General features: G+C 38.5%; 1 protein-coding gene across 2 annotated transcripts in view; it reads right to left on the bottom strand.

Moving 5' to 3' along the window:
- Window positions 1-2,690, bottom strand: part of Rps6ka6 (ribosomal protein S6 kinase A6) — a 130,902-nt gene extending 128,212 nt beyond the window's left edge. Inside the window, exons 1-2 of one of the 2 annotated variants that reach the window (XM_051142408.1) lie at window positions 2,591-2,690; window positions 1,747-1,824 (exon numbers count right to left, since the gene is read on the bottom strand). The gene's annotated coding sequence lies outside the window, so the exon portion shown is untranslated. The remainder of the gene's footprint in view (window positions 1-1,746; window positions 1,825-2,590) is intronic. The other variant, XM_051142407.1, reaches the window with a different exon arrangement.
- Between the last annotated feature and the right edge of the window lie 6,454 nt (window positions 2,691-9,144).

Raw genomic sequence — 9,144 nt, forward strand, 5'->3', positions numbered from 1 at the left:
ATTTAAGTTTAAATTTGTTACTGTATTTAATATGCTTTATAAGGATTATATGCAGCTGAAAATCTCTTAACTAGCAAAGACCAAAATAAGAAAAACAGTCAATGGCCATCTATCTTAGAAGATATATTTCAGAAGGTATAAGGATGCTTAAGAAAGAGAACAATTACTTACCTTTACTTTTCCAATAGCTTCTGAAAGATATATGGGTGCACTGCTAATATACAATTTCTGCTTTAGCCTATCACTACTGAATAATTAAATGCAGACTCAGAGTACTGTTCTGTGTTACTTGACTTTAATACGTGATCCAGTATGATTTGCTTATTAAAATAATTTATTGTCTTTAGTTTTTAATATAAGAAGTGGTAAATTACTTTCCTCAAAATATTTTATATCAGGAGTTATCAGTTTCACTACACCTCGTTATATTTTTACTGAAACTAGGTGATCATTTGAGAATTTTGTCTAAATTTCATGAGGATAAAATAACGTGTAGACATTTAAAATTATAGTCTAATTTTCAAGCCACAGTCTAATAGGGCCTAACATTGAACATTGTGAAGCACCTTGACGGTGACTTCTGCCACACTGCATTTGCAGTGATTTTGTTCTTTGTCTTCCTCCTGCTTCTCTGCTTCCTTAACAATAGCTCAACCTGTTTGAGCAATGCCAACTTCATTAAAAAACTCACAAATTGATATAAATCGATGAAATACATTGGAATAAAGAAAGAAATGAGACATAAGGAACACTCAGGTCTCAGAAAACTAGTAATACACTTTGAGTTAACAGACTTTGGTTCTAGTCCTGTTTAGATACTTAATGCTTTCGCTAAGTCAATTTCTCCTTCCAAGCCACAAGCTCTCTATACGTAAAATAAGTGATGTTAGTAGATTATATTGAAGACCTCTTCAACCTCCATCAGTTGAATTTCCAAGTGGGAGACTATATATAAAATCCTGTCCATTGCTCATAGTGACTGACAGCAAAAGGCATGCAAATACATAGGTGCTGACCCTCATAATTGCATTATTTTATAGAGAACTGTTGGTAAAATAATGTGGAAGAAAGGTCACTTGACTAAGTATTCAGTTTGTGAGGTTGGGACTTTTGGATAGTGAGCTAAACCTTTCAAAACACTTGCTATTTAAGGTTATCACAGCACACAGAGAAAGCCATGCATGGTGGCACATGCTTATAATCCAAGCACCAAGGAAGCCGAGGGTAGAAGATCTTGACTTCTGTGCCAGCCCAAGCTAAATGATGAGACATAGTGTCACAGGACAGTGTAAGTCTAGTGGGAGTTGATGGGTACCTTATTATAGTGCATTTCCAGTGCTCCATTCTAGACCTCCACAATAAGAAACTCTTGCAAAGTGGAACCGGGGATTTGTATACTATCTCCTTAGCTCAATTCCAAAACTTTAATTACAACACAATACTTGTTGCAGGAGTATGAGTGAAGGGGTTTTTATTCAGGGCACTCAGTATTCGAAAACAAAAGCCCTGGTTGTAGAACAACATATAAAAATGTGTGTTAAGTGACAGCTGGACATCGTAGCATATACCTATACTCCTAGTACTGGTGAGGCAGTGGCAGGAGGACTTCAACACCATCTAGGACTACATATTGAGATTCTATTTTAATATGCAAAAACAAAGTAAAAATTAAACACATAAAACAATAAAAATTAAAATTAGAAAAATTAGCAAACATGGTAAGCTTGAAATGAGATCTAAGATTACCTGAGAATTGGCCTGAGTGTACCTCAGTTGGTGGAGTGCTTTCTCAGAATGGACAAGGTCCTGAGTCTGACTCCAACACTGAAGAAGAAAAAGAAAGATTATATAGAGAAAGACAGTAACATTTGAAATTTTAGACGTATTTTAAAAAACTTTGTAGCAACATTTTCAAGACTATCCCCACCCTATCTGCTCAGATCCCAAACTACATGAACATTGAAACCCCCTAAAGAAAGGTAGTATATTTGCAAATAACATGTGTATCATCCCATACATTTTAAAACATCCTAGATTTCTTATATCTAATACAATGCAAATTCTCTGTAAATGAGTATTGTATTGTACTGTTCAGAAAATAATGACAAGAAAATAGTTCATATATGTTCAATGCAGATCCAATTAAAAAGACATTTTCAGTGAGCAATCAGTTTAATCTACTGATGCAGAACTCACTGTATTTTCCTAGAAGTCAGGACTGTGACTCTGCCTTACAGATGTTGATATTTTCCCTTTGAGAAGTAGGATTTCCTGATAGTCTTTCAAAGCCAACTTGTCAGCGGCTTCTCTGCGCTTAAGGTGCCTGGAAGGAGAAAGAGTGGGAAAGAAAAAAGAAGAAAAGGAGAGAAGGAGAAAGAGAGCAAGGGAGAGAGAGAGAGAGGGAGAGGGAGGGAGAGAGAGAGGGAGACAGAACACAGAAAGACAAAACTAAGTCAGGTAAAAATACAAATTAGTGGCTATGAGCAATTAAATAATGCTGGAAAGGATTGGAAAACAATAAACAAATAGCTTTGTAGTTAAGGTAATTTGTGATGTAAAAGAAAAAATTTAGTTTGAGTTGGTTTCTAACCTGCGGTGTGATCCACTGGAGGTCTTGGTCCTCATACAAATGACTCTCTTCATGAAATGCAGAGCCCGTTTCAGGGGCGCTTTCGCTTTAGAATGCTTTTAAAGAGGTGGTGCTTTTTAAAAAAAAAAAAAAAGCGCCCAAAGCCTTTTGCGTATAGCTATATACTAATTTACCAGACAGACAAATCCCTCTGGGTGAAGTTAGACCGAAGTACAATGAAGAGCTCTATCTTGTGACTTTAGGACAAAGGGACATCCCACCCAGAATTATACTCCCTACTAGGCTATCTAAAATTCCCAGTCTCTGTTAAAATGCAAATATCATTCCTGGAAGCAGTAACACATTAACCAGTTCACACCATTAACATTAAATAGTTTCCCAGATGAGTTTTAACAGGTTTTCTTGCAACAAGGTTCTAAGAGCACAGAATAAATCGCAGGAAAGGAGATGAGGGTGGCACTGGGAAAATGCTAGAACAGTGTCCTTTCAGAAGGAAGGCCTTGAGCCAGCCATCTGAGTTTGTAGAAAGTGTTGGCAAAGGGAAGAAGTAATGGAAGATGCTGGGAGACAGGAAAACGAGGTGAAAGGAGAAAGCTGTGAAGACCAATTTCTTTAATAACTCAGGATGAGATCTCTAGAGTTCAGTATTTTAGTTGACAAAATAAGGGAGATTGATGAGATAATATCAGCTCTCCTTTGAGGTGTTACATTCTAGGATTTTTCACCTGAAAAATTTCTGCTCCCCAATGAAGGACCTTTAGCTACTAAGAAAGTTGAATTCCTAGGACCTTGGCAGGTAACAAGCACAATGATTAGAAATGTGAGACAAAGAAAAGACTTGGTATAATAACCTGCTTCCTGTTCTCTCTGCTGATAAAATTCCAATAAATCACCGATTGGTTTGGATTAGTAAAGAAACTGTCCTCTCATAGGATCTAGATGCCTATATATAGGGATGAATAACTAGAAAGAATGTATGAAGTTTTGCAGTTCCAGTATTTTTGTGGCAAATGGGACTGATGAGCAGTAATAGCTCTCCCTGAGCCAGCAGTTAAGGAAGGAAGGCCTCACAAATCTTCAGCCTGATGGCATTACCAAAATCCACTAAACTCATAAAGAAGTTTCTTGGTCATTATATAAGAGTCATCTCGCAATAACTAATGTTACTGTAAAGTAAATATATATGTGTGTATGTGTGTGTGTAAGTGTGTGTGTGTGTGTGTGTGTGTGTGAGAGAGAGAGAGAGAGAGAGAGAGAGAGAGAGAGAGAGAGAGAGAGAGAGAGAGAGACAGAGACAGAGAATAAGCACTCCTTCAGGGGTTTACGTTCTAGGATTTATTTTCTTTTTTCTTTTTTCTCCCTAACAGAGGACCTTTAGCTACTGGGAAAGTTGAATTCCTAGGACCTTGTCAGGTAATAAACACTGTGTTTAGAAATGTGAGACCAAGATAGAATGTTTTCTTCAAGGTTGCCAAATACAAGTAGCCAAAACACTATGAATGTAACATTAATATAATTCCTGATTGTTTGTGGTTCTCCTTGCTCTATGTAGTTTATTTTATATATGTATAATAATATAAATGTATATGTAAAAAATAAAAAATAATATTAAAAAAAGAAATGTGAGACCAAGAAAACTACAACAACAACATTAGTAGTAGTAGTAGTAGTAGTAGTAGTAGTAGTAGTAGTAGTAGTAGTAGTAGTAGTAGTAGTAGTAGGTAATAAAATCCTTTAGCCCTTGTAGTTACTTGTCTGGAAAAAAAGGGACTTTAACCTTACCTGGGTTCAATTCCCTCTGGGATTCTCGTATTCTATAAGACAGTCTTATCTTCTTTACAGTAAATATCTGACTCCTAGGGAGGTTCTTAAAATTAATAGTTTTTCTTTTTACATTAAAAAAATCACACTGGGGGACTGGAGAGATGGCACAGAGGTTAAAGGCACTGACTGCTCCTCCAGAGGTCCTGAGTTCAATTACCAGCAACCACATGGTGGCTCACAAACATCTATAATGTGATTTGATGCCCTCTTCTGGCCTGCGGGTGCATGTGCAGGCAGAGCACTGTATATGTAATTTAAAAAAAATCACACTGTAAACCAGGCATGGTGGCACATGCCTATAATTCCAGCACTTGGGAAGGCAGAGGCAGGGAGATCTCTGTGAATTCGAGGCTAGCTTGGTCTACAGAGCAAGTTCAGGAGAGCCAAAGCTACACAGGGAAACCCTGTCTCAAAAAGACAAAACAAAATTAAAAAATTACACTGTAGCTAAGGGTGGCGTGGAACTCACTGTACCCCAGGCTGGCCTTGAACTCATGACAGTCCTTCTGCCTGTGATTTTGAGTGCTATGATTCCAGGTATAAGTTATCAAACTCTGTTTAATTTACAGAGTTGTCAAGGATTAAATGAGGGACCTTCCTAATCCTTTCAAATGGTACAATTCAGGTAATCTTTACTGTCAAAATAGGTTCACATGTTATATAGAAGTACCTGAATATAACATTTTCCCAGAGGTTTGGCCACATGTTTAAACTCAACACATCAAAAAGTGAATATTCTGGCTTCTAATTCCTCTAAGGAAAACAGTGGCCGTTTTGAATAGTGTTTGTGTATTAAGAGTCAAGGGGGCTTAACACACAACAATTCAATTTGTTTTAAAAATGCTTCCTTTGAAATGGAACTCTGAACATAACAAATATATCAGTGATTCTCATTTTCCCCCAACCCTTGCTATGATGTGTGAGTCACCGTGTTCAAATTGCTATTTTGCTAGGCAACCCAGGCCTGTCTGCTTCCTTCTCATTGCTTTAGTCATTCCAGCAAGGCGTGACTTCCCCTGAGACTTGGGAATTGCAGTTCCTGTTAGAACTGACATACTTGTCAGATGGATTTGTAGAGCCAGGCTTCTCACTGTCCTGATTCAGACCACAGTGACAATAAACCAGGCCAGTGGAATGTATATGTCAACAAATAGGCTTTTAGACCACGAAGGAGTATCAATATCTGTTAACATGTCACCACTCTCCAAAATGAGTTTAGATTTTGCACCTGAAACCAGAACTGAGAAAAGCAATAAACCCTTAACTTCTACAAATTTATCTCTGCTCTTGTCAATGATCTGAAAGGAAGATAACAATTGTAACTTCAAAACAAAATTAAAGGACTTTAAAATCTACTTAGGTTTCTTCTGCTTTTCAGAACTGTACAAAAAGAGGAGAGGCAAGATCCTATATCACATGATTTTTAGGGCACAGTGAGAAAGCACTTTTTCTCTGAAAATACTTTCATTTAATACATTGCTAGTGTCTCCAAATTTATCATTTAATAATTCCTCCATTTAATAAATAATCGTGTCGCTTGTGTGCAGACAGTAGCAGTTGAAGATGACATGGAAGGTAACAGTGTGGAGGCGTAAGTGAAAAACAGATATCACCAAAGGAAGAAAAGTTCAGAAAGGAGAGATAGGTCATGCACTAGAAAACTCATACCCTGCTATAAGTGACTTTCAACAATAGCAGATTTGCTTTCCAGGGGCTCAGTATGTAGCCCAGGTGTAGAGTGCTTGCTTACCATCTCTGTACTCCACAATTCAATACACAGTACTACAGAAAACCTTGCTTTTTAAATCTTCTTTACTTTCTACTTCATAGACAACAGATTTCTTCAAATTTAAACACAAGCAATTTGCCCTTTTTCTGAGCTATTACCACAACATAAATGTAAGATCCTTTAATGATACATAAAAGAAGAGGATTTCTATGGAGTTTGTCCATATAAAAGGACAAACTGTCCAAGTGGCCCCTTCTCTCTACCCCTTCTCCCTCTTTTACCCCTCCTACTCTACTCTCTCATTATTCTTCCTGTCTCTCTATGGGGTACCCTTCCTCCCTTTCTTTCTCTCCCCATACTCACTTAATAAACCTCATATAATATAATATCTGTTGCCCAGCATCTTACTATCTTATCTTATTTTCTTTTTATTAATCATAACACATCTTGTTAAAGAAACTAATAAATTAATTTTCACAAATTCTCTCCACATAGACCTGGATGGTCTGAAACACAGAAAGACCATGCTGGCCTTGAATTCTTGGCAGTCCTTGTCCTTCTGCCACTGTCTCTCAAGTTCTAGGGTTAAAAGCATGTACCACCACCCTGGCATAAGATTCTGTTGCTGCTGTGGCTGCTGCTGCAGGGTTTGATTTTTTTTTTTTTATTTGTTTATTTGTTGTTGTGAAGACAGGTTTAAATATGTAGCCCAGGCTGGATCTAAACTCTTGCCAATTTTTGTCCTGCTTTAGTATCCAAGTCCTGGTAGTAGAAACCAAGATGTTAACCCTGAGTTAGACATGCTAGCACAAGCTTGTAATTCCAGCTCCTGTAAGGTGGAGGCAGAAGGATCAATTCTAGGCCAGCCTTTGCTAAATGATATCCTATGCCAAAATCATTTTATTACAATTTCACCCGTTTCCTGAGTTCACAGGAAGACAATGTAAGGGAGTTCTTTGCTCTTCCATTTCACCTATATTGTAATCAACCTAGCAGCAAGGCGGAGAGTAAATAATTATAACAATAGCGACAAGAAAGAGCAAGAAAATATAATAATACCTGTACAAAGCAATGAGCTAAATGCTCTGCCTGGTCTGTCACATTTAATTTTCGCAGCAACTTCCCAGTGGTGAAAAATACTGCAAATGTTTCTTTCGATTTGGAAGATAAGGAACGCGGAGCCAAGAGGTAAAAGGTATGGAATTGGAACGCAGGTCAGTTTGGCTCCAGGGTTAACACTTAACTACTGGGTTAAACTGCCTCAACACAATGGAGCACAATGGCGAGATTTATTTAAAGTGTAAGGAAGGTAACAAATTCTCTCCTGGCCCATCCTAGAATTGTCAATCGCCTAAATTGGTAGCTTTCTAATTGCTGTTTACAGCTCACTTACAGGAAAATCACCCAAGACGTCTGTATAAACCCAGCTCTCGGGAGGCAGAGGCAGGCGGATCAATGTGAGATCGAGGCCGGCCTTGTCTACAAAAGGAGTCCAGGACAGCCAGGGCTATTACACAGAGAAACCCTCCCTCGAAAAACAAAAACAAGCAAGCAAACAAACAAACAAAAAAATGAATGCCCCAGCCAGGCTTAGTGGCACATGCTTGTAATCCCAGCAGTCTGGGAGGCAGAGACAGGCAGATTGCTGTGAATTTGAAGCGAGTCTGGTCTGTAAAGTGAGTCCAGGACAGCCAGGACCACACGGAGAAACCGTCTCAACAAACAAACAAGCCCCCGCCCCCAAACAACAAAACGAAACAAAAAGTATGCTCCAAACGAGGTCTCCTACATCAGAATCTCGCCAGTGAGCTTTATTAATTGGGTTAAAAAAAAACATTGCAAGTGATTTCTCTGTTTAAGAATCTTTGCTCTAACTATGCGCTCAGTTGTGCCTCGCGTGCTTGTAGGCACAATCTGGCCCCCCATCTCCTGCCAGACGTCCTAGTGAAGAGCACTGCTCTTTTAACATTTTGGTGTCTCCGGTCTATCAGCCTATATCTTCCAAACAGATAGAATCTGAGTCTGTAAAGACCCTTTAAGTTTTTTTTCTAAGCTACTGAGATTCTCATCATTTCTCCGCCCGCTCCCACCCCCGAGCTCTGAGCTCTTTGCAGCTTTTAGATCAAGTAAAATGATGCTGTTCCCTGTTATTTTGTATTTCCTGTGAGTAACTGCTAAATACTAACAATCTGTTTTTAAAAATCGAGTTTGTACCCTAGTGTTTAGAATTATTTCTGAAAAACCATAACAGATTTGTAACAGCAGCTGTTTCAGAAGAACACAAAACTTCAAGTTTGTGAAGGCAGAAAAGAAAATTATTTAGGCAGTGCTAAAGTTTACAAATGTTGATGGTATAGTTTACTTTTAAATAAAGTACATCTATGCCGCTGGCTTATCTACCTCCCCTACCCCCCCCCCCCCGCCCCTACTTGCTCTGCGCCTTTTGCTTGGTAGCTTCTACGGGCTAGTCAGGCTTTAGAAAAATCATCCAGTGGCTTTACTGTTCCAAATAAACAAATAGCCTCATCTATATTTCTCTATCTACAGGTCTGATCCTAACCAGAGCAATGAAGGCTATACAGACTCAGAGGACCGGAGAGAAACTATGAGATCCCCAGTGCAGATTGTTTTTGGAGTCCGCGCGCGGGAGCGTGGAGTCCATGTGGCGGATCCGCCCAGAGCCTCTGTGAAACTTCAGAGGTCCGGACTCGCACAGGTAACTTTCCAAGACTCTGAGAGGCACACAGCAAGTTGCTTATGTGGTTATTTATCTCTACAAAACTTGCTAAAGCAAAGTGATTATTTCTACTCTCTATAAAGACAACATACCATATTTTAAGTTTTAATACTCAGAAAATCTTGGTCTACCATATCACAAACATATTCTATTTTCTAAGAAATGCATTAAAAATGAACATACTTTTAAAAAAAGAAAGGAAAAGAGGAAGAAATATACCCTGCTAAGACCGAGTAACCTTACTTACCTGAAGCGAGACTCCAA

This window comes from Acomys russatus, chromosome X, assembly GCF_903995435.1.
Source record: "Acomys russatus chromosome X, mAcoRus1.1, whole genome shotgun sequence".
Classification (NCBI taxonomy): Eukaryota; Metazoa; Chordata; class Mammalia; order Rodentia; family Muridae; genus Acomys; species Acomys russatus.